This window comes from Phlebotomus papatasi, chromosome 1 (assembly GCF_024763615.1).
Source record: "Phlebotomus papatasi isolate M1 chromosome 1, Ppap_2.1, whole genome shotgun sequence".
Taxonomy (NCBI): Eukaryota; Metazoa; Arthropoda; class Insecta; order Diptera; family Psychodidae; genus Phlebotomus; species Phlebotomus papatasi.
In genome coordinates this window covers 109,838,062-109,863,796 of record NC_077222.1, presented here as the reverse complement: position 1 = coordinate 109,863,796, position 25,735 = coordinate 109,838,062, and the positions used below count along the sequence as shown (strand labels likewise).

General features: G+C 33.3%; 1 protein-coding gene across 1 annotated transcript in view; it reads right to left on the bottom strand.

Annotated features, from left to right (window-relative positions):
• LOC129799236 (uncharacterized) overlaps window positions 1-17,627 on the bottom strand; it is a 144,223-nt gene extending 126,596 nt beyond the window's left edge. The window contains exon 1 of the mRNA XM_055842952.1: window positions 17,361-17,627. The gene's annotated coding sequence lies outside the window, so the exon portion shown is untranslated. The remainder of the gene's footprint in view (window positions 1-17,360) is intronic.
• Window positions 17,628-25,735: the final 8,108 nt, after the last annotated feature.

Genomic DNA, 25,735 nt, shown 5'->3' with positions numbered 1-25,735 from the left:
AGTATCAGGCTGATCTTCTAAATTCATGAGGTCTAGTGAAATTACGGGGATTTGGGGACATCAGCGCCAGTGCTGAAAATAAAAAGCTTAACTTTGGGGGTTTTTGGATGCTTTTCGAAATGTCAATTGGGTAAAAAAACATGGAGAACAATTTTACGCAATATCGCAAAATCTTAATATTCATTAAGATTGGAGTAAAAAGAAGATCAGAGTGCTCCTTACTGTACGAAAAATCAATTGATGTTGCACTTAAGAAGCCTTTCAGCAATCAAAGTGTGGAGATTTAATAGAAATTTACGCTGAAATTTGGTCTGATCGTTTACCGCCAAATTTCACGAGCTGAGTATTCTCCAGGATCAGCTTGTGTCTATTTTCGGCATAAGGGTAAGATTCACGAGATCTACAAGATGACGGGGTCGCCATTTTGATATGACGTTTCTGTCCGTTATTTTGAATAACTGTCAAAACCTAAAAATTGTCCAATTTAGCTAAATTTTAGTATGTTGTAGCTCATGTAAATACCTTTTCAAAATGTATCTTTGTTCTGACTCAGGTCGAACAATTATCTAAATACGGAGGCATAAAGTTTACAATTTTGATATATTCATATTTTGGCGGTCTTAATTTTCTAATCCTGAATTTTAAAACCTAAACGAAATGCCTCAGTAACCATTATAGATGGTTGAGGCTTTTATTTTATATATTTATTTATTCTTACATAATTAAAAAAATAAACGAAAATTGCATTTATTTCTTTTTTTTTTAGTTACAGTAGACTCTCTCAAGATCAAGCATTTGGCACCAATGCGTCACCCTTCGGTCGACAAACTTTTTGAAATACAACGACTTTTTATTCATCTGCATACACATATTGAGTTTGCATACTCATTAAGAAAGTTTGAAATTGAATTGCAGGCAATTCGAGCAATTTTCCATGCGTGACAACTGTGATTCGGTCGATTTTCGAGCGATTGTATGGCTGCCAACTTTGTACACAGTGGGGAAATTCGAGAGAGAGAGAAATGATAAAACACTTGCTATCTTTTTTTTGACATTCTTGCAGTTCACAAAGTATTAATCTTATGTGACATGGTCATCAGGGTTTCTGCCGTTTACCTGATGAAATCGGTAGCGGTAAGTCGGCGGCAGACGCAACAAAGCATAATTGAGGAGAAATATATGATTGAATTGAATTGAAATTGAATTGAAATGCCTCTCAAAAGTTTCAAAACTAAATTAGACTAATAAAATACCGAATTCTTTTAATAGAAAATGTTTCATGTAAAAAATAATCTGACACATCAACAATTGAACTAAATATTTGTTTTTCTCTTTTAGAAATAATCCAAAATCATGTATATTTATAGATTGACAAACAAAGTCTACAGTTGATTGAATAATTTGCTTTTGAATAGTTCTAATTAAAATTCCAAACGTGCTAAATTGCTGTATTATTTTTAACACAGCACGGTTCAAAAGCCACCCAATTTAGCTGATTTGACTTTACGGCTAAAGCATTAAAATTTTACCACATTTTTAATTGTTTGTCTACAAATTTAGCACACATTGGAAAATGAATATTTTTCCTCAAAAAAAAAAAAGAAATTGAGGGAGCATGTCAATTTTATATTGAACCAAATAAGTTACTTAATTACATGTCTATGACATTGAAATATTCCTCAATGGCGAATTTGGAGGTCAAACGTGAAGCATTTTTCGTTTCTTTTCTTTTTTTTCAATTTTAAATAATAATTCTGCTAATTGTTTCTAATTGCAATGGATTCATTTGTGAATTTATAATTGCTATATAGATTAAAATCTTTTAAATGTAAGTAATATTGTTATCTTTGTTTTAAAATGTGACCTTTTGAGGTATTTACATCGATTAAATTTGTTATTTATGGCAAATTCTATAAGTGTTTGATACGGTTTTTTTTTACTAAAAACAAAAAAAGATGTAAACTTAACGTATTTGCAATATCACTTGCTTTAATCTTATGCACTAAACAACTTGTCGATCTTATGACGACTAATGTTTCTTGTCGGTGTTACGATAGATAAGGAGTATATTAGAGAGAGAGAAATTCAAGGATTCCCCCTTAACATTCGAACATGATGCGAGAGAAATTTAACACCATCGTAAATATAATGATAATGATTAGTTATCGCGCGACTTTAATTGCCCCCACAGACATTCATTGACAATGTGGCATAAGATTGCTTGAAAAAAAAATGTCAAAGAAAGAAAAAAAGCACCAAATGACGTCATGACACATTGAAAGAGGAAAATTTCACAAATACAAATAATATCAAAAACTGGGTGAGTCAAATCATATGCAATCACAAGAGAAAATTTTCTACTTTGTGTTGTGTGCGCGAAGAGAGCATGTAAAAAAAATGGGGAAAAAAGAGGCACAAGGTGACTTGCAATAGGCACAATATCAATTATTGGAATTCATATGAAAATTTTTCAATTCACACACAAACCCAATACACATTAGCTGATAAAATAGCAAAAGAAAATTCGCAGTGTGCTCAAATTCGCAAAAATCCGCACAAAATAAGAATTCTTTCCTCGCTAATCATTCGAATTAATTCAAAACTCAATTGGTATACCTTAAAAAATAAGCTCCGCCCATTAATAATTTTTGGACACGCCCCGATACAAGGTTACCTTACGGAGAACTATCTTTTTTCCTATTTTCAATGAGTAATAATTCTACTTTGCAGCTTCATGGAAGCTTAACGTCGATTAAGGCTTAGTTTCACAGTCTCCTGCCCACTACAAAAAAATAGACCACGCCCCCAATTTAGTAGTACGAATTTTATATTTATTTCAACGGAAATTTTGGCATCCTTTAACATTTTTAAGAATCATCAGAACCGAGTATATTAGGAGCATTAGGAGCGTAGTGTGAAGAAAATTCAATTAAATACACAATGAATCACAATGGGCAGGGCATCCATTAATTAGCCCCTCAGTTTCAGTGATCTTAGAGATAAAAGATAAAGATAAAGCCGTAATTGACATTAATTAGTGCTACACACAAAAAAAAAATCGTAAAATTGTTCGTAAATGTCCGTGAATTCCTATTTGAGACTTACAAAATGTTCGTAAATCGTATAGCCACTTTGTTCGTCAGCTGGGGTGGAATGATAACTTTTCGACAATATCGAATCGATAGTATCGATAAATCTATATCTGTTAGATTAAGTGAATGTCGACTTTTTACGGATTGTTGGGCCATTCATTTTGATATTCTTAAAAGAATGAGACTGTTGATTTGATAAACATCTATATTAGTTACAGGAAGTACAGCTATCGTTTAAAGTTTTCAGAATCGATAGTCGATAGTATCGAAAATAAGTGATCATGTCACCCCTGATTTCTTCACGAGCATTTTTTTTTGTTAATTTATAAATATTTTTTTATATTTTTGTTTGTCTGGTAAATCTTTACGAACAAATGACAAAATTTTCCAAACACTTTTCTCTGTATACAAACATTTACAAAAAAATATTTGCAAAAGAACAAAAATGCTCATCAAGTGATAATATTACAAACAATGTTTGTGAAAAAGTACAAACTTTTACGAACTTGTGTATGTGTTATAAGATTTACAAACATTTCGTAAGTCCCCAAAAGGAATTCACAAACATTCACGAACAATTATACGAAATATATTTTTTGTATAGAACAAAATGCTTGAAAATTCTAAGCAAAGTTTTCTAGCACTATTAAAAAAATCCATCTTAATGTAGCTTGAAAGTTACTCTAACAGTATATCTAACAATTTAACTTTTAGTTGCATTACTAAAATGACATATTCTAAAACATATTCGAAAATGAAAGAAATCGTAGGAGCCGTTTTCTAAATAAACCAAAAAACATGGATTTTAGTGGAAGGAGAGGGTGGGGAGAAAAGAAGAAAAGCCTGTCCTAGATAATGTTGACTTATGGGGAAGGTCGCCAAAGACCGAAAGTCGATATCTCTTCCCGTTTGGCCTCTAGCCGTTTCACAGGTTGAAAAACAAGTGGATTATATAACTACTCTCTCTTTGAGTTTAAGCGGTAAAAAAAAGTATTAATCAGTTTAATGCACGAGAAAATAATAAATGGCAATTTGTGGTGGGTTCTTCGAAGAATTAATGTTCATATCTTAGACCATTTGGCTGATTTGTCTTCTATATGTTTAGAATACATATGGTTTTCAATTACAACTGTTCGCAATATGCCCAGGTTGATTTTAAAATATTTCTAGCAAACACAATTTCCTAAAATTAGTAAAGATCTAGGCTTTCAGGGTATATTCAAATTTTGACCTAGAAAACGTAAGGGAGACTTCGCACACACTCTGGCTTCGAACACTTCATATTTATCCCATATTCCTTTAATAAATCTGACCTTTGAATCACTCATTTCCTGAAAAGGTTAGGTCAACTTCATTAAAAGAATATGGGAATAATATGAAGTGTTCGAAGCCAGAGCCTGTGCGAAACCTGAAAGTAACTTGTTCTAAGAACGATTAGTAAACAAAAAAAATTTTTGGTGAGAGCCAAGAAAACCAAAAGTCGATATCTCTAACCGTTTTGCCGCTATGTTCACAACGCACTAACAGGTACACCAAGCAATATTGAGACTCCAAAATCGTGCGATTGTATACCTTTCTCTCCCATTGACTTCGAGCAAAAAAAAGAGAATTTTTGCGTCATTTCCCAACATTAGCATTTTAATCGACAAATCGTCTATGCGCATTGAAGAAAAAAAAATTCTATCTCAATTGTTTTGAACTATTTCGCTATACTGAAACATGCTTCAAAGAGCACTTTTGCGTGAGCAGCATACTGCAGCGATTTTTAACCCTCTCATTGAGACGATAAATACAATTTGTTTATGCATTGTTTTATTTGCCGATAAGACTCGCCTCACATGTTACAAATAACCTCTGACTCTGTGCATCTTTCCCAAAGATAGACAATCAAAAAAAAACAGACATGTGAATTTCTTGCTGGGGAAACCGCTGATTTTTTTTCTTCAAATTTTCCTAAGAATGTATTTTTGTGAATTATGTTTCATTCTCTTTCTCCTGACTTGTTCTTCTTTGCTTTTTATTTCGACACGGCAAACTTTAAAATTCTCGAAATAATTCATGAGTTCAACAGAATGATTCATCTTTTTGGCCATTCAGCGTAAAGTGAAAACAATTACTCCCAAAGACATTAAATTCTACTTGTTTATTATGTCTTGGGGAAAAGTTAGACTTTCTGCGAAAAAATAGATAAAAGTCTTTTGGTAAAGCAATTTTTTCGTGAACCACAAATATTATGATTTATTTACAATTAATCTGTCAATGAAAAAAATTGGTTAATTTCTAATTTTTTATTTTTAAATCATTTGAGAGGTTCAATTTTGAATCGTGAATGGGAATTATAGTTAGATTTTTAGTACAGGCGTGTACCAAAACGAAATTAACGTGTGATTTAAAAAAAAAACACTAAATTATAAACAAATTAGTTTAACTATGAAAGAAAAAAATCAAAAATTTAAGTTAGGATCCGTTATTACTATGCCTAATGCTTGTACTAAAATTACAAATTCAGAAAAATCTTTCTAACTTAAAAAAATATATAATTAAGCAATTGTAAACGAATTCAATTTAAGAAGCATCATCATTAATGAAGAGGACATCATTTGACACAGCATTATACTAAAATATTTTACTTGAAAATTCTGTACTAAAAACAAATCGTTATGGAACACTTGAATTATAACCTCTTTTAGCTCTTTTAGTGCACGTGAGTAATAAAATATATACTGCTTTCTTTTAAAGTTTGATTTGACAGTAATTTTTGTGTAAGTTAATCAAACACAAAAACTTTCCAATTAAGTCAAAAATTATATTTAGTACATATCTGTGCTAAATGATCTACTAAAGCTGTCTTTTTAATTTGTTTTCAATTCAATTTTGTAAACATTTCTCAAAAAATGCTATACAAAGATTGAATAAATAATTCTGCATTGTTCTAAAACATTTTAGAACAATATTTATAATCTTTGATACGACTTTTTTGTACAATGCAGTCTTCAAAGTCTGCTAATCAAATTTCAGGAGCTGTGAATTCATTTATAAATCCTATCCCAAACAATTTTACTGTATAGCATTTAATTAATTAAAACTCCACCAAGTGTCCCATTTTGTTCACTTTATAACAATAGCAGGGCGTAGAGTGGATTAATTAATACTGGAATTACTTTATGATTTCGCCATCGAGTCAGAATTCACAATCAAACTCGCCTCAACATTTCTATCTATAAATAATATCTCACAGAAGAATATTGAGAAACTCTTCCGAGTCCCTTGAACGTGATTTTTTTCAACTTAAAGATCAATTGATCAAGTGATCTTTCGACGATCAAGCTGGTTCTATTTCTTTTCAGAACCCACACAAGCAATATGGTTTCAGCATATAATGTCTGGATATATCCAAAAATCGGCAGAATTTCAACGCTCGCACTCCACAAGGAGAGCAATACACTACGTTCATACAATATTACAACGAAAAAAGGCCATTTTCATCAATGAATTCAATCCAATACAACAATTTGAAGTATCTGTTTTCTAAAAAAAAATAGTCCAATTAAGAACGATTTCCTGCTATATTTGCAAAATAAAAGTAACTTAGGATGGGTGCAAAGACCTTATTTTCTGCGGCGTTAGTGATCTGGTAAAGTGGATGAATTTAAACATAAAGTGTTCTAGCTTTTAGTACAAGTTAGGTAAGTAAGATCTGTTTTTCCTTTTTCGTTTTATTTTCCTGTTGTTAATTTGTATTTTTGTATTCTTTTATTATGTACACTTTTCTTGTATAAGAGGGCATGCCCTACTGTTTTATCAATAAATGTAAAAATGTAAAAAGTTTAGTACAAGGAGCCGTATCTTTCTATTTTTTTGAGTCTTTTTAATATTTTGCTATTTCATATGCGTTTTCTCAAAAGATAATATTTTTTTCACCTTGCGGCTATAATTCTTGAGAGCAACCTCTATGCAATTGCAACTGGGAGCTCTTCATGGAGTATTGCACTCGTCAGTTTAAGTTTGAATCCGAGAGAATTCGACACTCGTCTTGGAACTTCTAGAGATTCGACCGGGATAATCAAAAGTTGATTTTGTGGGAAAACTCCCTTTTAGTGCTATTCCAACGAAAAATGAACGTTTTTTCAGCACTTAAATATTCTCAAGTGCGTTTACATTATCGATTTTTCTTTATATTGGTCCCTGTCACGACTGTTTTGACGATTTTAGAACATGACAAACACACTAGATAACCCTCTCAATGATGACACACTAAATAACAATAGTGACAGTAGTGTATTATTCTTCTTTCTTCAAAAAATAGAAATTTTAATTTTGTGATCTTGGGGAAAAACGGTAAGAGATAGCGATTTAGAAGCATGACCATTATTTCCTTTTCTGGTATCCGTTAAGAAAATTATCCACACGAACATTTCGTTCAAGAAAAAAACAGTATAAAGGCTCTGGAGTATTCATTATTTTAGCGATTGATGCGGGTACGAATTCGTTAGAAAGGCCTTTGAATCACGGAAAATTTAAACCGATTTCAACCGATTGTGAACCAGTAAAGGATCCCAAATGTACTGATATGTGTTTTTCAAAAATTGAAACTAAATTCTTTGACTGTGAAGCTTTTTTAAACTGGTTTTGAAAAGATTTATGACCCTGCGAAATGGTGCTATTGCAATCAAAAATTAAAAGGGGAAATCTTTCACTTGAACATTTTTTTAGTACATGACTGTTCTAATATGCTTTTGCGTTATCTACTTTTCGTCGGTTGCGTCTACCTCTGTCGTATCTGCATTTGTTTTGTATCTGCATTCGGTGCAAGCTACAATACAGACGTCCCCTCTTGCGTGAAATGCTGACACAAAAGAAATGCAGATACGACAGAGGTACACGCAACCGACGTTTTCTCTGTGTTGGTTCTAAAACTAACCAGGTGTTCTAAAACTACCAGTCATGAGAGGAACCAGCAGAAAGAAAAGTCAATAATGCAAAAGCACTTGAGAACAGCCATGTACTAAAAGAAATATAAATCGTTCTCTTGTACATTTTTTAGCACATGACCGCTGTCATGTGCTCTTGTGTTATTGACTTTTCTTTGTGTTGGTTCTTGTCACGACTGTTTTCCCTATTTCTCATGGTGTTCTAAAACCACCAAACAGTCATGACACGAACCAACACAAAAAAGTCGATAATGCAGAAGCACATAAGAACAGTCATGTACTAAAAAAATGTTCAGGAGAAAGATTTCACCTGAAGATATTTATTCATTCAATAAAGATCTTGAGAGGGTTAAGAAACTTTAAATAAAAAAAGAAATAGTGTTCAAATCCGCAAGTCAATCATCGGATGATCATGAGATTGAGAAGGCAAAGTGAGAGAGGAAAGAGCATAAAGTCTCTTTTACTTTCGCATCATGCTATACTTTTACATCATGCCACCTTTAAGTATAATTTCTTTATTTTTCTTAGCCATATGTCCGTGTGGTGTTATTTTTGCGTGTTTGTGACTCACAGTAGAATAGAGAGAGAAAAAAAGTTACGTTTTCTACGGAATCAGCTGGATTTGTTGCTGTGTTGGAATTTAGAGAATAAGAGAAGCGAAAAATCCACTTCAATGGCGAGGAGGAGTAAAACATTGTAGCTTAAAGAGTGTGATCATTATGCAAAAAGTGGCCTCAAATCGACATTTTCTTCTGGTCTAGCAGAAAAACAAAATTACACATAAACTCCTCTATTTCTTCTCTTTTTAAAACCTTTTCACGGAGTGAGAAAATCTCCTCCACCTCCCCCAAGATACACAAATAATATGTATAATGTATTCTAAAATCCTAAATTGAGAAAATACAGAACGATATTTTGCAGATTTTAGCACGATCTTCCGTGTGATGATCGAGTGTGGATTATTTCTGTCAGCAAATCCACCATTTTCCAGCGAAACGCAAAAGTCTGGGCTCTATGGGGCTTTAAATGTAGCTCTCTTCAAGTACAGAGCTTATATTTTTTTTTCTTCTTCAATATTAATTCCATGTGATCATGTGTTTTCCATTTCAATTATACATAGTGTAATTTCTATGTTGAACAGCGATCGCGTCTCGTCCAACACAAAATAGCTCGCGCGATCGCTTTATTCACAAAAGAGAGTGACTTGATTGATGACGAACTGGTGAGCTATAGCAAAACAAATTTTTAAAACATTTTCTATTGCCTATTCTTCACGCTTTTAACTCCTCAACTACAGACTTTTTGGCTAAATCCAGAGAAACACCAGGAACTACCTTCAGCCTTCACACCAAAAACCCCCCAATGGACCACTCAACTCACTTTCTCGGAAGTGATAATTGGGATTTTTTTAGCATTGATTCTCTCAAAAAAGAACTCACAGCTCTTGAAATTGAAAAAGACACCTCAATCGTTGACTTTGAAATATTCTTTAATTAGGAACTTCTCTTGGAACTCCTCTTGTTCTGGAACAAAAGAAGGCTTGCAATGCTTTTACTAGAATTTTATCAAGAGAACACATTTTTTTGGTAGGCTTCTACACATGGAGAACACTTTTCGTCAAAAAACGCTTTTTTGAAGGAAATTTCCCGCAATTCTTTTGGTATAAATGCCTCTACACATTTCGGCCATTTTTCGTCAAAAATTGCATTTTTGACGGAATTTTGACGTTTTCACCTAAACCATTGCAGACAATTTCGTTCAAAAAATCAATTTTTGACGAAAATTCCTCCAAAAATGTATAGAGGTGTTAAAGAAAAGCGTCAAAGAGCATTACAAACTTCACTAAAACCCTATTTTTAAAGGAAAAAGTATAAAATACAGTAATAAAAGTAATTTAGAACTATTTCGATTTTGGAACGTTTGAGATTTCCTCAGTGTATTTTCGATTTGACAAATATAAAAAGGAAACTACAAAATAGAAGAGGACGACTACAAAGAATAGGAAAAGCGTTTCTTCGTAGTTTTTTTTCTTTTACACAACTAAAATAGTGAGAAAATATCAAAAAATCCAAATTGGAATTGATTCCAAATTACCTCACCTTAGCCTAAAGCCGAAAATAGACCTCGGGATCGGCTTAGGGATCAGCCCGAAAAATGAGGATTGGTGTCGATACACTCACGGATCAGCCCATAATTTGAAGGATAAGGCTGAGCTTCTAAATTCATGAGGTCTAGTGAAATTATGGGGATTAGGCGTCAATTGGGTGAAATAAACATGGAGAGTAAATGGTACGCAATGTTGCAAAATCTTAAAATGCACTAAAATTGGAGTAATGGGAAGATCAGAATCAGAGTTCTCCTTTTTGTACGAAAAAACCCTTGATATTGCACTTAGGAAGTGCACTACAATCCTAAATCCTCAGTGTATGATAGTTTGGTTTGATGCTTTACCGCCAAATTTTTCGAACTGAATATTCTCCAGGATCAGACGGTGTCTATTTTCGGAATAAGGCACTCTCCAAGTAAATCATCCCCCCCCCCCCCCAAGGTTTCAACTTAAGCCTAACACTAAATTACCGTCAAAAAATAAGCCCCAAAACGATTAATAAAAAAAAGAAACAAACAGTATGGTGCTTAGTACCTTTCTAAAATTTCTATTTAAAAAGTTCCTGTAATATTCTAACAATCTCTTATTTTGTTCGAAAATTTTTTAAATTAAAATCTGATTTTAAAGCATCTTATCAGCTTTATAGACTCTTTAAATGATTTTCGAAAATGGAAAATTGGTATTAATCAAATTATTATTTGTTATCAACATTTTTAATTTAGAGCATAATATTTTACTCAAAGACTGAAAAAGCTAAACATATTCCTCATTTGTTGAAGTTTATGAAAATTTCTTCTTCGAAATTTCGTCACTGTTAAAACTCTTATTATGTTCGAAAAATCTTATACCCTTATACTGTTCTTTTGAATTATAATTGTGTTTTAACCGTGTTAACCCATTTAGTCTACAGAAATACTACAAATAGGATGTCCGTATTTTGGAATTAGTTTCTTAAAGCCTCTATAAATTGGGAGCATTTTTTGTTAAAAATGGCATCTTTGACAAAATTTTGACGTTTCCACTTACAGTATTGCTAGCAATGTCTTTGAAAAAAGCATTCCTGTACGAAAATTGCTCCCAATGTGCAGAGACCTTTACAGATTAGATAATTTTTTTTTTTTGAAAAGAAAAAAAACTATTATGGAGGCGCAGAGAGCTGCTGTCAAACACGTGTCTTACCGGTCACTGATTCCTTACATTAATTCATTACAAACTCTATTGATTTAGATAGAGTAACTGTCCAGCAAAACAAATAGGCAAGCAGAACTCAAATCAGGAAAGAGAATGAAGGAAAATATGATCAAAATTGACGGCATGTCAAAATTTTTGTTCGCCATTTTGATCAAAAACTGCATGATTTTCCACGAGAAATTTTTATTCAAATTGAGTACTTTATTGTCTGTACTATATTGACGCGTACATGTCCAAAAAATGTCTATTAAGAAACACGAATATTTCTTCTTCAAAATTTCATGGTTAAGCAAATCTCTTACTATGTTCAAAAAGTCTTATACTATTCATAATGTTCTTTAGACTTTAGAAAACATTTGTCAAAAAAATTGACTGTAGTTTGTTTAGAATAACTTCATTTTTCCAATTAGTAATTAGGATCCTCTACTTATTGTAAGGAATTTTCGCCAAAATCTAACATTTTAAATTACTTTTCAAAGTTTAAAGGATCAAGCAAAATAAGAGGTGGGTTCATAACTTAAAGCAGGGATGAGTAAAAACAATGAAACCGAATAAACGTCAGTTTGTCTAGGTAGCGTTTTGGCCATTGACGTACAATTTTGATTTGACGTTTATTCGATTTTAAACGGTTCTTGCTCACCTTTGCTGTAAGTTTCAAAACTATTAAAAAAAATTATACAAATGATGATTTTTAGACACACTACCTAAAATTTGAAAGGTTGACTGATTTTAAGAAAAAACGGACTTTGACAAATGTCCTCTGAAATTAAAAAAGATCTTGAGGAGTTTGAGAGATTTCGAACAAAATAAGAGGTCCAAGCTGATTGTAGAGATAGTTTTAAGACGATTTATGAATGTAAACAGAAAAATAATATGATTAATATAAAAAAGTTATGCATCTATAAAAGCATTTTTTGACAACAAGAAAAAACATTCAGTTCTTATAAGATTTCGAATAACATAAGAGGTCTGATACGGTGACAAATCACAAAAAAACCAACACCAAAAATATGAAAAACATTCATAGATTTCAGAGTTTACAAAAGATAGAGAATTGTAAGAGTTAAAGTTTAATATTTGTTTAATACATCTTATATAAAGAGAGAAAAGAAAAAACAATTTTCGACCATATTAAGAGCTCTCTTAAATGAGAAAAATATGCATATTGAGGTTAATTGAGAACCCTGGATTTGGTTAGGCTCTGTATTTTTTTTAATATCAGTTTTTATAAATTTTTCATATCTATTTTTTATAAATCAACTAACTCATTGTTAAGTAACTCTTATTATGTTCGAAATTCTAAGAGTTTTTTTTTCGAATATCTTGTAATTTCACAGAATTTCTCCTTAAACTTTTTCTGCTAACATTTCCTTTGATTCTCAATTTTTTGTTAAAGAGATCATAAAGTTTCAAATACCTAAAACCTCTTATTTTGTCCGAAAATTTGAAATTCAAATTACATATTCCTTATCTTAATCCTAAAATCACAAGAAACACCCAATAATTCATCTATACAATCATTCCCAATTGGTTCATAATAGAATCTTTGCTTTAGAAGTGTTTAAAGTTTCAAACAATTTTTGTTTTTGCCAATTCAATTCGATCAATTTGAAGCGTTTGCAGACAATTAACTGGTCTTTTTGTCTCTCTTCTGGACTATTTGGGGAACACCCTAAAAGGTGAGGTGACAATAAATTTTAGCACGAAATGGTTAGATATATCCACAAATATAACGCTTAATGAAGAATATTCTAAATAACGTGAGACGTGGGTAATTTTAGAAGTGATACCCACAGTGTTGAATTAAAATCCCTGTTATGTGACTCTTGTTTGCTCATTTGAGTAGAAAAAAAGTCTCTCTGAAAAATAATATATAAGTTCCAACGCATTTGAAGCGATAACAGGCGACAGTGATTGCATGAAGAAAGAATGAATACAAAAAAAAACTTAAGATTTCATTACAAGAACTCTGATAAGTTGAGCAACAGAAGCACTAAAAAGCTTTCTTTTTTGTGTTTCTTGAGCAACATTTTGAGTGGCTTTGTTTTGATAATGGAATGCATTTGTAATTTGATATTTCGTTAGGGAAAATTTAAATTTGAATCTGACGTTTTGATGACAGTCGATAGAAACCGATCATGTCCGAAGACGATTTTTGAGGATATCTTTACTCCAAAAAACCATTTTCTATATAATTTAATTAAAATTTGGACCACATTTGACTTCATTAGCGAAAAAGCCTGTCTGTCTGGGAATAATCGACTTCAGTGATTTCAACTAAACTCAGGGGGATCTTCTTTATTCTCCCACTTTGACACGTGACACTCCATTTCTTGGCTCCCTTTCAATTTTCCCCCGGGTTTGGGATTTAATGGGATTGTCGTCTTTGTGTATTTCACACAATGTAAATAATTTAATGAAATATTGAAAGAATCTTGTTTGATTTTCTGTTGTTTTACGCTATTGTGGAAATTTCCTCACATTTTCTGTACTAATCCAAATTGCGTTCATCATGATAACTGGTTGAGTTAATCTCGAGACAGTTTGTTAGTTGGACTCTCACGAAGTCTAAAAACTCGAGCAACTTTGTCATGAATACTGTACGAAGTGCGGAAAAGGGCAGAAAAAGTGACGCATTTTCAGTCTGATAAAATGGACAATTTTCTTATCGGATATTTGAGAATATACTTTTCCTCGCAGTTGGATTTTTTTTTTTGTGAAATTATCGATAATTTCAGAGGAATGTTTGAAACTACGGCATGACTAGAAAATTTGTTCCATTCTTGAGGGTTCATGTGGGAAAAATTATTGAGATACCTGAGAGATAGTGAAGCGCTCTCTTGAGATTTTGGGAAATTTTCAGTCCAATTGAGAAAACGTCTAAACAGAAAGATGATCTTGAATGATTGCAAGTCAATTGTTAACAAATTTATCGAAGGTTTTTGAGAATACTGAGTTGTCGAACAAAATAAGAGGTCTATACCAGTTATTGTGAAATTTCGAAAAAGTCAAAGAACTTGTTAAAAGTGTAAAAGGATGACTTACGCTTAGAGGAATAGATCTATATTGATAATTCAGAGCTTTAAGAGATTTCGAACGAAATAAGAGGTGGTTACATAGCTTTTATTTTTAAAACTACTAAAAAAAATATACGAAGGTTAAAAGAATATCGTTATTCAAAGCCTTGCTCCTAAATTAGTAAGTACTCAACCGGTAAGAGTTTTCGGAGAAAATAAGAGATCTCTGCTAATTAGATTAAATTTCGCAAATTCTTGAGGAGACTTTCTAATATCGAAAGGTTGAGTGGCGTTAAAAAACGGACCCTTACAGAGATTTTCTTTAAAATTAGAAAAGAGCTTTGAACACTGAGATATTTCGAACAAAATAAGAGGTCTGTACATAGCTTCAGGTCTCAAAACTATTAAAAAAAAATTTACATGAAGCATGATTAAATTAAGAAGACAAAAAACAAAAACTACAATAGACCGACGTCAGAAGAAAATAATACTTCAGACATACTCATGAATTACAAAATACTCAGAAGTATAAGAGTTTTCGGACAAAATAAAAGATTTCTGCTAATTAGATTTGATTTTAAGAATTCTTAAATACCCTTCCTATAAACGAAAAGTTGACTCATATTAAGAGAAAACCGAACTTTACAGATTTCATTTAAAATTTAAAAAAAAAAGAGCCCTAAGAGTCTGAAAGCTTTGAGAGATTTCGAACAAAATAAGAGGTGAGTACATAGCTTTAATTTTTAAAGATAACAACGCATCTGTAAAATAACAAAGAATAGACTGATATTGAGAGAATTATCTTTCTTCAAAGCCTTGCTCAAACATAAGTAAATATGGTAAATACTCAGCAGTTAAGAGTTTTCGGTTCAAGTATTCATTTTTTTATTAAAGTTTCGAACAACATAAGAGGTCGGATACGGCCACAAATCACAAAAGATTTGACACCAACAAAATGAAAAATATTGATGGATTTCAGAGTTTACAAAAAAAGATAGAAAATTATAAATGTTAGTTTTATTTTTTTTAATATGTCTTAATTAAAGATAAAGTAAAAAACAATTTTTGAACATCTTAAAAGAAGTCTTAATTTAGGAAAACATTCATCATTCAGATATTTTATTATATTTATTTTATTAGATATTTTACCTTCAAAAAATAGAAATATAAAAAATAATTACACTTTGTAAAACATTATAAGAGAAATAGACATCTTTCTGTCTAAGGGTTCAGTCGAATATTAAGATATCCTTCCAATTTAAAGCATAGTAAAATCAAAAATATAGTAATATTTTTTTAGGTCGATGTGTGATAAATTTCTGCGCATTTCACTTTTTAAAAAAATCATCTAATGAAGTTTTTCTTATTCTTATAAAGATTTAGGATTTTCGAGTTTTGTGAATAAAATAATTTTCGAACAAAAAAATCCTATAAGTAATCAAATTAGAAAAAAACACCAGTACGAATTAAATTGAAAGATGTTTTCAAATTAGAAAAGAAATCAGAATTAGAAATTAGAAAATTAGACAAGAAAAATTAAAAAAAACTTAAAAGGTTGGTCAACAACGGTTGTTCAACAACGCTAAGACGGCGGCAGACGCATAGTAAGGGGGGAAATGTAGAGCTTGAATAAATTTATTATTATTATTATTATCAGCTAAAAAGTTTTTTTAAAAGGTTTTAAACTAAAACAGTCACAGAATGATCCTCTCTTAAAAATAAGATCTCTTCGAAATTTTATGCAATTTTGTTCCACTCTTATTGTAAATTTCTGTGTAAGGGTCATCATTCTCATATTCCAATAAAAAAAATATTTATAAAAATTTGTTTTTTATTAAAAATAACCTAAATTAAATTTTAAATCGTTCTTCGTCTCCCGCGACCCCAATAGGGATAAGCAGTTGAAAATGAAATGAAAAATCGTTATACAGCTATCCTTTAAATGAATATGTAAAATAGGTCCCTCAAATTTAGACAACTTTTAAAATTTGTTTCATTTAAAGTTCTCATAGCATTTTAGAGGTTAGGTTCAGAAGTTCTTTGTGAAATAAGAGAACATGTTACAGATGTCAAAATTAAATCTACCAAGAAACCTTTTGTTAATTCGTAAATTTTAAAGCTCTTTAAAAAAAAACCCTTAAAAATTTAAAGTAAGGCCCAAAATAACCTCACATTTTAAGTAATTTCTTGGCTAAATAAGAAACATTAGGCTTATTGGACATGATTCTGATGCCCAAATTCAGTGTACCAGGAAACTCTTTCTTAATTCAAAAATTTTTGAGCTTTTTAATCCCAAAGTCTTTAATATTTGAGGTTAGACTCAACATAACCTTAAACTCAGCTAAAATTTTAAACATAACCTATATGCACGATTAGTAGAAGGGGATCTAGTAGGATAATTTCAAGATTCATCTTACCAAAATGCATTTTACTTCACCCACTTCACCGGAATATTCCGTCGTTCTCTTGATATTTATCAACTGCAGTTTGCAATAAATAATTTAAGAGATTGCAGTAAATTTCCATGGAAGCTTTCGCATTCTCCTCACGCTTTTGGCTTGGGAAAATTTTGAAGTATTTTCTTCGCAGTTGCCGCGAGATGCAGTCCCCCCACCCTCAATCCCTGCAACTTCCCGCGGAGTCTCTGCCAATGCAGAAACTTCCGGAAACAATCAATGGAAATCTACACAAGTCTCGTTTCACTTTTTCACCCAATTTATGCCTCTCTCACGATATAAGCTACTCTCTGGCTCTCTCTCGTCATCTCGAGGGCAGGAACTATTCATGTGAAACGCTCCTGCACAATCTGGCCTGGCAAGAGAGCGGAATCCGTGAAAAACTGACGGATTGCTTCGAACAAATTCACTGAATCCAAGGAAACTTAGATTTCTGGGATAGTTTGATCGAATGAAATATTTTCCAGGGAGCCATCGGATGGGGCTGCCCAGGAAGAGAGAAGCCTGTGATGGATTTGCTGGCGTGGAAAATTGGTGGAAATTCTTTTGTTTGGGCTCACACACACATGCAGCCGACCAAGATGTCGCTACTTTTGACACATTGCACAAGTCACAACTTCCTCAAATCACTTTTTTGCCCCCATTGAGCCCTTCTGGCCCTCAAACACCAATCACAAACACTTCCAGATGGACACAGAGACACTTTTCTGGCCCCACGGGGTACTTTTGTGGCGCGGAAGGCTGGCAAATGGGGTGGAAACAGAGAAAAATGGTCAGATAGCGTGACAACACCAACTCGTCGACCGGGTCGAAAGTGACTGACTGATTCAGAGATTCCTTTGAATTTTTTACCCAACTTTTGTCTACCCAAACGCAATGTCAAGCTCTGTGTGAACTTCAAGATGGTCAATCGGGTGAGCGAATCGGTACGGGAATGGCGCCAAAAATAGCGCGCGCTTTTTACTCTCTTGACTGGAAAATATTTACCGATTTATCTTTCTCATCGAAATCCCATTCAATTGTTGGCGACGGAGGCCTATCGGAGATGGGGGTTCCTTGAGCAGGAGATCCAGCATGAGGCTCTTCGGGAATTACAGCAAATCTTCCGCGCTGGAGGCACGGCGAAGTGGGTCCATAGTTGGATCCTGCAAAAAATCAAATTTAGAATTTCCCTCCAAGAAAGAAAAGAAAGCTCTGGGAAAACCTTGAGGGATGAGCCGGAAGCGTCCAAGGGTGGTTTCAGGTGGCCCTGCTGAGCTTATCCTGAACCTCCCGCGTCTTGTTCCCGATGCAGCGTCCTCCTCCATCGCCGTATCCTCATAATCTGCCTCTGTCACATCTGCAAAAGAGTAGTCACGTGAAATGCCATGAATCTCGAGAATCTCACGCTGAATCACTACTTGGCCACTGACCAAATGCTGGGGGGGAATTAGTGTTGAAGGAATTTATTGAAATTTATCCCGTATTGGCCAATGTCTCAAGGTAGCCGGGAAATAATGCTTCTGAGGTTATGTTGATTTACGCGGGAAACGATAAATTTTCCTGCTGAATTTGCTTGTAAATTTTCAGGTATTTCGCATGATTTCTGTACGGAAATCTTCATAAAATCTTCTAAATGTCTGAATGACTTTTTTCCTGATTTATTTTTGCTCTTTGTTTGCAATATTTAACCACAAACTCTGCGAATGAAGCTCCCCCAACCCAATTTTTCTTCTATTTTTACTTTTTACGATTATCCACAAATTTTCTACGCTTCTTTGCGTGTTGCCTCGGCTGAGAAGCACCCATTTGTCTCATTTTGTTTATATGCCCCTCCCCCGGGGGGCCTACAAACCCCTCTTTAACTGAAAAAGTACCTGAACAACAAATTAGGACACTCACCTGAAACGTGTGATCGCCACGTTGGCTTCTGCTGGGCAATCTTGAAAGACACTTTAACAAAATCACTCTTAAAGACTCCTCTACTCCCTGTCCTCTTATTCCCTGTAGCACTAAAACTTATTTACGCATTTGCCTTTGCAATTATCCTGCATTATTGGAATAAACAACCCCATCAGTGTCCAGCCAAGGGAAAAATCCAACGCAAAAAGCAAACGATTTATACATGGGGGATTTTTAATTGGTGCTCACGATGCTCCTCTGAGTTGAATGACCTTCAGGAGAATGGTCTAAGGGGTCTGGGGGGTCTGGGGAGTCCTATTTCCGAGAAATTTAACTTGGAAAAATTCATGGAGCATGCAGAATTGGCGCGCAAATTGACGCGCGTGGACTTTTGCAACAAAAAGAAAGGGGTGGCAGCCACGCGTTTATGTTTCAGAGGGTGGACTCCCCATGTGGAGCAAGGTGAGAAAGTCTGGGGAGGAGATTGCGGCACCATGAGCTTGCATTCTATGGGTTAATGATGGATAAACCGGCGCAAAAACTATCGATTTCTCGGAGCAAGAGAAAGAGCTTTTCAGGCGTGCTAAATACGACATCTAAGGCCAGGATTTAAATTTAAAAAAAAACTTTTAAAAAGATCTTTAACTCCCTGGAGAAAGAATATAAATATTTTTATTCAATTATTGTGCTTTATTTTCTAATTTCGCTGCGCTGCAGAGTACAATGTGAGGTTAGAATTTTTATATCTTTTTTTTGTAATAAAAAGATTAAAACAATAAATAAAAAATCTGCTGAAATACATTTAAAATGATTTGTTTGTCTCTGAAATATACAAATTTGTAATTAAGAAACAATTTAAGTTAGTTTCTTACGAAATTTCAATGTTTTTTAAGGTTAGATTTGATATAACCTCATATTTTAGAATAGTTATTTAACTATGAATAAAACGAATAAAACAGTTATGAAGATGAAGATTTAGGAATTTTAAGGTTAGAATTAATTGTTTTTTTAACTCTTTCCGGACCGCAGCATATGCTGCAAGCCAATTTCATCTTTTTTAATCAAAAATATCTAAGCTCAGGAATTAATTGAGGTCCTACAAAAAATATCTTACATTTGGACATCCTTATAGTTTGTAATCATCCACAAGAATCGGATTTTTATCAGTTCTAAATAATTAAAAAACATTGTTTTTCATAGAAAATGCATATGCTTCTTTGGGTACTACAGTCCCAAAAGAGACGAAAGAGTTAACATGTACAAATTAACTTAAAACAAGAAGGCAAAGGAAGAAACCTCTACGTGAATTGAGGGATTTTTTCTGAGATAAATCTGTGCTCATGGACAATTCCTTGGGATTGACTGATCCTTATTTTAATTGACACGATTAATAATAATGATAGTGAAAATAATTTTACTAATATTTTTCTTAATATTTAATGTCTGTTCGAAAAAGTCATGAATTTTGAAAAATTTAAAGTCTGCTCAATTCTGAAATCGATCTACAATGCCCGCTTTGTTACTCGGATGATTGGGAAACAAAATGACGGATGTCCGGTTCCTTATTCGGATGGATTTTTTGAATTTGTTCAACGTTTCGAAAATATAATACAAGATTTTTTTTGATTTTTTTTGTAGAAGTAGAATAAAAGTTTTAAGAAAGATTAAAAAGATATAATTAGAGAATTCTATGGTATTATACTAACAAAAACATCACAGGATAATTCATTTACATTGCTGAACACACATGAATACATAACCTCAAAATTATTTTAAATACAACCGTTGAGAACTCGTCCGGATTACGCCGATCTGGATTAGAGAGCGGGCACTTTATTCGCATCTACATAAAAAGTTTAAATTTCTTAAAATAAAACAATTTTAACTTTTCTTGCGGTAGGAATTTAAAAATATTCACCATAACCTCAAATAAATGAACAAATATAGATATATTTCCTCAATAATTATAAAAATATACACCTTGAAGGTTAGAATCGTTAGAATACAATATTATTTGAAAAAAGGAAAATTTAAAAGCTTTAAAAAATGTAAATTACATTTCAAAATAACTGACTTGTGTTTAAAAATGTATAAGATGTACAAATTATTCTGGAAAATTTGAAGTTTCATTCGGCTTCAAATTGAAATGGGGTTTAAGAGGATTATATCAAGCTTTGGTGTATATTCTTATATATCAAAAATGACATCTTAGTTACATTTTATAAAAGAGAAATTAGTCCGCTGTTACCTTTCGAGTCTAATTCATTTATTTGGTTAGGAGATTAATTTTGAATTTGTGGTTATGTATAAACTAAAATCGAAAATTAATTAAGGTTTTGAGAGCTATCTTATAACTAGGAGAACATCAAGCAATTTTTTTCTATTAGAAGAATCTGCGACTTTCCTTTTTATAATTTTGGATACAAAATCCAAAGCTATTTAAATAGAAAAGAACTGTTGTTTTTAAGGTTAGATTTTGTTTAGGATATTTAAAAAAAATCTGGCTAGTGTTCAAGAATTCCTCAAGATCACGAATTACAAATCAAAATATTCTTGTAGAAAATAGGATTTGAATTTTAAAGGTCAGGCTTAGCATAACCTAAAACTTTTCGAATTAAGCCAATAGGCTACACCGGCTATTCAAAAAATAAGAATCCAATGACTTAAAATTAACTTTAGGGTCCTTTTTTGGCATTTTGGATATACTTGATAAAGAGTTATTGTAGAATTTAAGGTTATGTATGACCTAACCTCTAAAAATTAAGAAAAGTCTCGTAACTGAGTATTTCCTTGTTCAATTTTCTGCTATGATTGGAATTTTACAATGATATTCTGTAGAAGTCTTACAAAATGAATATCTCATTTCATCTCATTTACTTTTATCTACAGATTTGTTTGAAATATTTAGCAAATTGCATCTACGTTTGTCCAAGTTTGTAAGAAAGAAGCTTGAAAAAAAATGCGTCACAGTTTGATAAACAAATTTAATTAAATTCAAATATGCACTTGGAAAGCTCTTTCTCTTTATTCTCCCTTCTGAGATTGCAGCCCCATTTGCACTCCCCTCTCCACTTTGGCGCCATTGATGAAAGTTTTTATGAGCGAGGAGAGTCATCCTCGAAGGAGGATTGGGAAAATAAATAAAAAGGGGGGCCACATTGAAGAAAAATTCACACAAAGCAGAACTCGATTGTGGGTGAGGAAACAGTGGCGAAGGGAAATTCGCTGAGTGCTTGAACTCATCGGCTTGAGAACTCCTTGAATTATCCTTCAATTATATTTGGTTTAGTTACTCGTAGAATAAGTTTGAAGCTTGTTTAGAATTTTAAGACCTTTCATGCGAATCCAATCTCGATTAAATCTGTTGAGAAATAAATCCGCTAGAGTGGTTTTGGGTTTAATTTTGAAAAATAAAGATGGCGATTTCCAAAGTGATTAAATTGTTCTTAGACGAAGAAATGATGAGAGGCCACAATTAATCAGGATGTTGCCGTGTATCAAAGTCTTACTAAAATTGGATACAAGGCTCACCCCAGAAAAAAGCGATAGGCGCCTGTACTGTAATGTAATGAGTCTGAGATTAAAGAAAATTCTTAAAACCTTTCCTTAACCAATAGAACTTACATTGACTAATACGATTTAACGTTCAATACCAAGAAACTTCATAGTTAATGTCAAAAGCGTAGCCAGGATTTTAGTAAGAAAGGGGTCAATTTATAAATTATGTAAGTTGATATTTGAAAAGAACATTTTTGGAGAATTATCGAACAAAAAACTAATTTTAGTTCAATTTAAATGAATTTGAGTTTATTGAGAACTCACTATAAAATCCTTTGGGACTTTAAACCTTTACATAACAACTTGAGAACTGTTTTTTATTTTGAGGAAAATCTGAAATTTGATGAAATTTTTGCATCGATTTTGATGATTTTTACGGATTTAGACAAACGTACAAATACGTTCTTATGTATATGAAAAGCTTTCCTAGTGGTTTGAACTTGGGAATAATATCTCAAAAGAAAAGTTCTTAAATTTAAAAACAAAAAAAAACCGCATGAATCCTATTTTAATCCGATTTTGTTTATTAAAAGTGGTTCGGATAGCTGTTAAACCTTTGTGTTATTAGTTTTTCAAGGGGTGAATATTAGATTTTCTGTAGTTTCAGGAAAAGGGGGATATTAAAATTAACTAATTTTCCTTAAAAACTGTCTTCCGAAAAAAAATTGCAAGTTTTCGGTTTAAAACTTTCTAAACTATTACTAAAAGATGAGCTTGTCTTAATAGCAATTCCAATTAAGAAAAATGACCTTTCATGTGTTTTAAAATCTCAATTAAACCAAAAAATTAAATGAAAAATACTTTCTTTTTTAGAGTCTTAAATATTTTTCTGTCAAGCTTCTTTAAAAAATTCGTCAAAAAATGAAATATACTGCACCGATTTTGATTATTTTGGAGAAAGTGTAGAAAGCTTGAGGATTCATTAAAGCTCTTCAAATACATCATTGCAGCTTAATCCATTAAAAGCTGATTAAAATCTTCCCAAATCTTGGCCCAAAAAAAAAATTTGAAGTTTTAAATACAGTGCCCGCTTTCTAATCCGGATGATTCGGAGACAATATGACAGATGTCCGCTTCGTAATCCGGATGTTTTTTTGAATTTGTTCAACGTCTCGAAAATATAATACAAGTTTTTTTCTAGAATTAAAATAAAAGTTTTAAAGAAGCTTAAAAAGACATAATTAGAGAATTCAGTGCTATTATACATACTTCATTTATTAAACAACATCACAGGAGAATTTATTTTCATTGCTGAATACACATGCATACACAACCTCAAAATTATTTTGAATGTAACCGTCGATAACTCGTCCAGATTACGCCGATCCGGATTAGAGAGCGGGCACTGTACAGTAGACTCTCTCTCAATCGGCTCTTTTTCAATCGGGCGTCAAATTTTGTTGACAGTTTTCACGCTTAATTATGAAGCTAATTTGCTCAAATTCGCTGTAGTTCTTCCTATTTTATCGTGATTCTTTATAATTGAGCACTTTTTGTGGAATTTACAAAGGCTTTGACGCTAAATTCTATCGCTAAACCGGATGACATTTTGCCCCATATTCACGATTGAGAGAGAGTCTACTGTATTAGGATTTTGTGTAAGATTTCTTTACTGTTCTCAAATGCTACTACATTATCGACTGTTCTTTGTATTGGTTCCTATCTCGACTGTTTTCCCTAGTTCTCTCCGTGTTCTAAAACCACGAAACAGTCGTGATAGGACGCAATATAAAGAAAAGTCGATAATGTAGAAGCACATGAGAACTGTAAAGTGCTAAAAATCATGTTAATTTTTTATTGGAATAAACCCAGAAATCCATTTTTAATCCAGAATGAACGATTTTGGTTCTCTTGGAAAGCTCATAAGATTCAATAAAAGACTTTTGGAGCCAATAAAGGCGCTTTTCTTTTGTGAAAATGTCCTGGCAAGCTAAATCTTTGTATTCTTAAATTATTTTATACTTTTGTCTAACATTGTGTAGGGGGCAACGACCTTTCTCTGATCATTAAGTGTTCAACCAAAAACCATAGGTCGATATCACCTATCGATTCGTCCTTGTCTTTAGATTTAGACCGTCAACAGTGAAAATAGTGAAACAAAAGAAGACAAATATAGCGTGACGCCATTTTTCTCGAAACTTCAGAATTCCAAAAATTCACCGGATTCTTAAGGGAGGGTCAATACGTATAACATATCTCAAAACCGATGAATTACGTATATTGCTTTCCTTTTAAGTTCGAGCAATAAAAAAATGATGAACGTCAGCAGCGAAATTCCGTTTCGAGTTTAATTGTGGCGGGTTTGTGAGCTCGCCAAATTTCTGCCCATTGGACACACATCATTTGGCCCCCCTCAATAATCTCGGATTCAAGGGCAGAAAGTTCTGGCCACCTCAGAGTTCATCACTCAGCGCGAAAGTCGATTTTTGCTGCGACCAAAACGCGCATTATGCAATGAAAAGAGAGGGAGCTCTCAAAAGCCGATCAAAATTGGGGACAACACCGTGCAGATTTTCCCTGGCAGACACTCTGGTCCCCCGCGGAAATTCCCCAGCCCTTCAGCTCACCGTCCAACAATCACTTGGGGCTTCAAGATTCACTGGCGAATCTCGGCACTTTTTTTTTCTACTTATTAGCTCTTCACAAAACTTCTCCCGAACACGATCGAGAGGGATATTTATAGGCAGGAAAAAGCCGCAGCGCACAATTTTCCACTAGAATTTTCCTCTCTCTTTGGTCTCTATCACAGCCACGGAATTTTTTTTTCACTCAATTCGCCTCGGGACTACTTTCACACCTCTGAAGCCACTTTTGGTGTACGATTTTGTTCTGGGAGAAAAATCCCGCCGATGCGCGATTTTCCGGGGGACTCTCTTGGGTTTCCCTTTTTCACTTGTCCCAGGAGGATGTGATTACAAAAAAAAGCTCCACCGCGCCTTCGTGTAACGGCGTTCTTGGTGCACTGAAGTTCGCCCAAGAAGAACAGTCAATGCGATGGGGCTTCCGGGAGGGCGCAGAATCCGCGAAGTTCGTGTGGGTGGCTATCGCGACAGTTCGGCGCTTCTCTTGAGCGCAAGCGTCCCCATCATCGAGCGCCACGACGCAGAAATTGCCAAACAGCTGATTCCACACCTCAACGATCCACCACGGATTTTCCCATTCCTCCTGGCACTTCCTGCATCAACCCCAAAGCCCCCCAATCTAGCGCATTTGTTGAGGATTTAGAAATCCAAGAGGATCTAATTTTGGGTCTTAAGGACATCAAGATTTGAATTGCTGCATTCCGTCATTTAAATCCTCAGGAATTAGAGGTTTGTGGACATTGCCGGAATGCTCCTGAATTTTCGAGAGCTTTTATTAAAAAGTCTAATAATATTTTTCGATCAATAAATAAACGAAAGGATTAAATGCAACAACAGGAGATTTATACGGGCTTCAGACCTAAGGGCCTCGACAGACCTGAGGATTAGTCAAGAGACGACTTAGCGTAATTATATTTGAA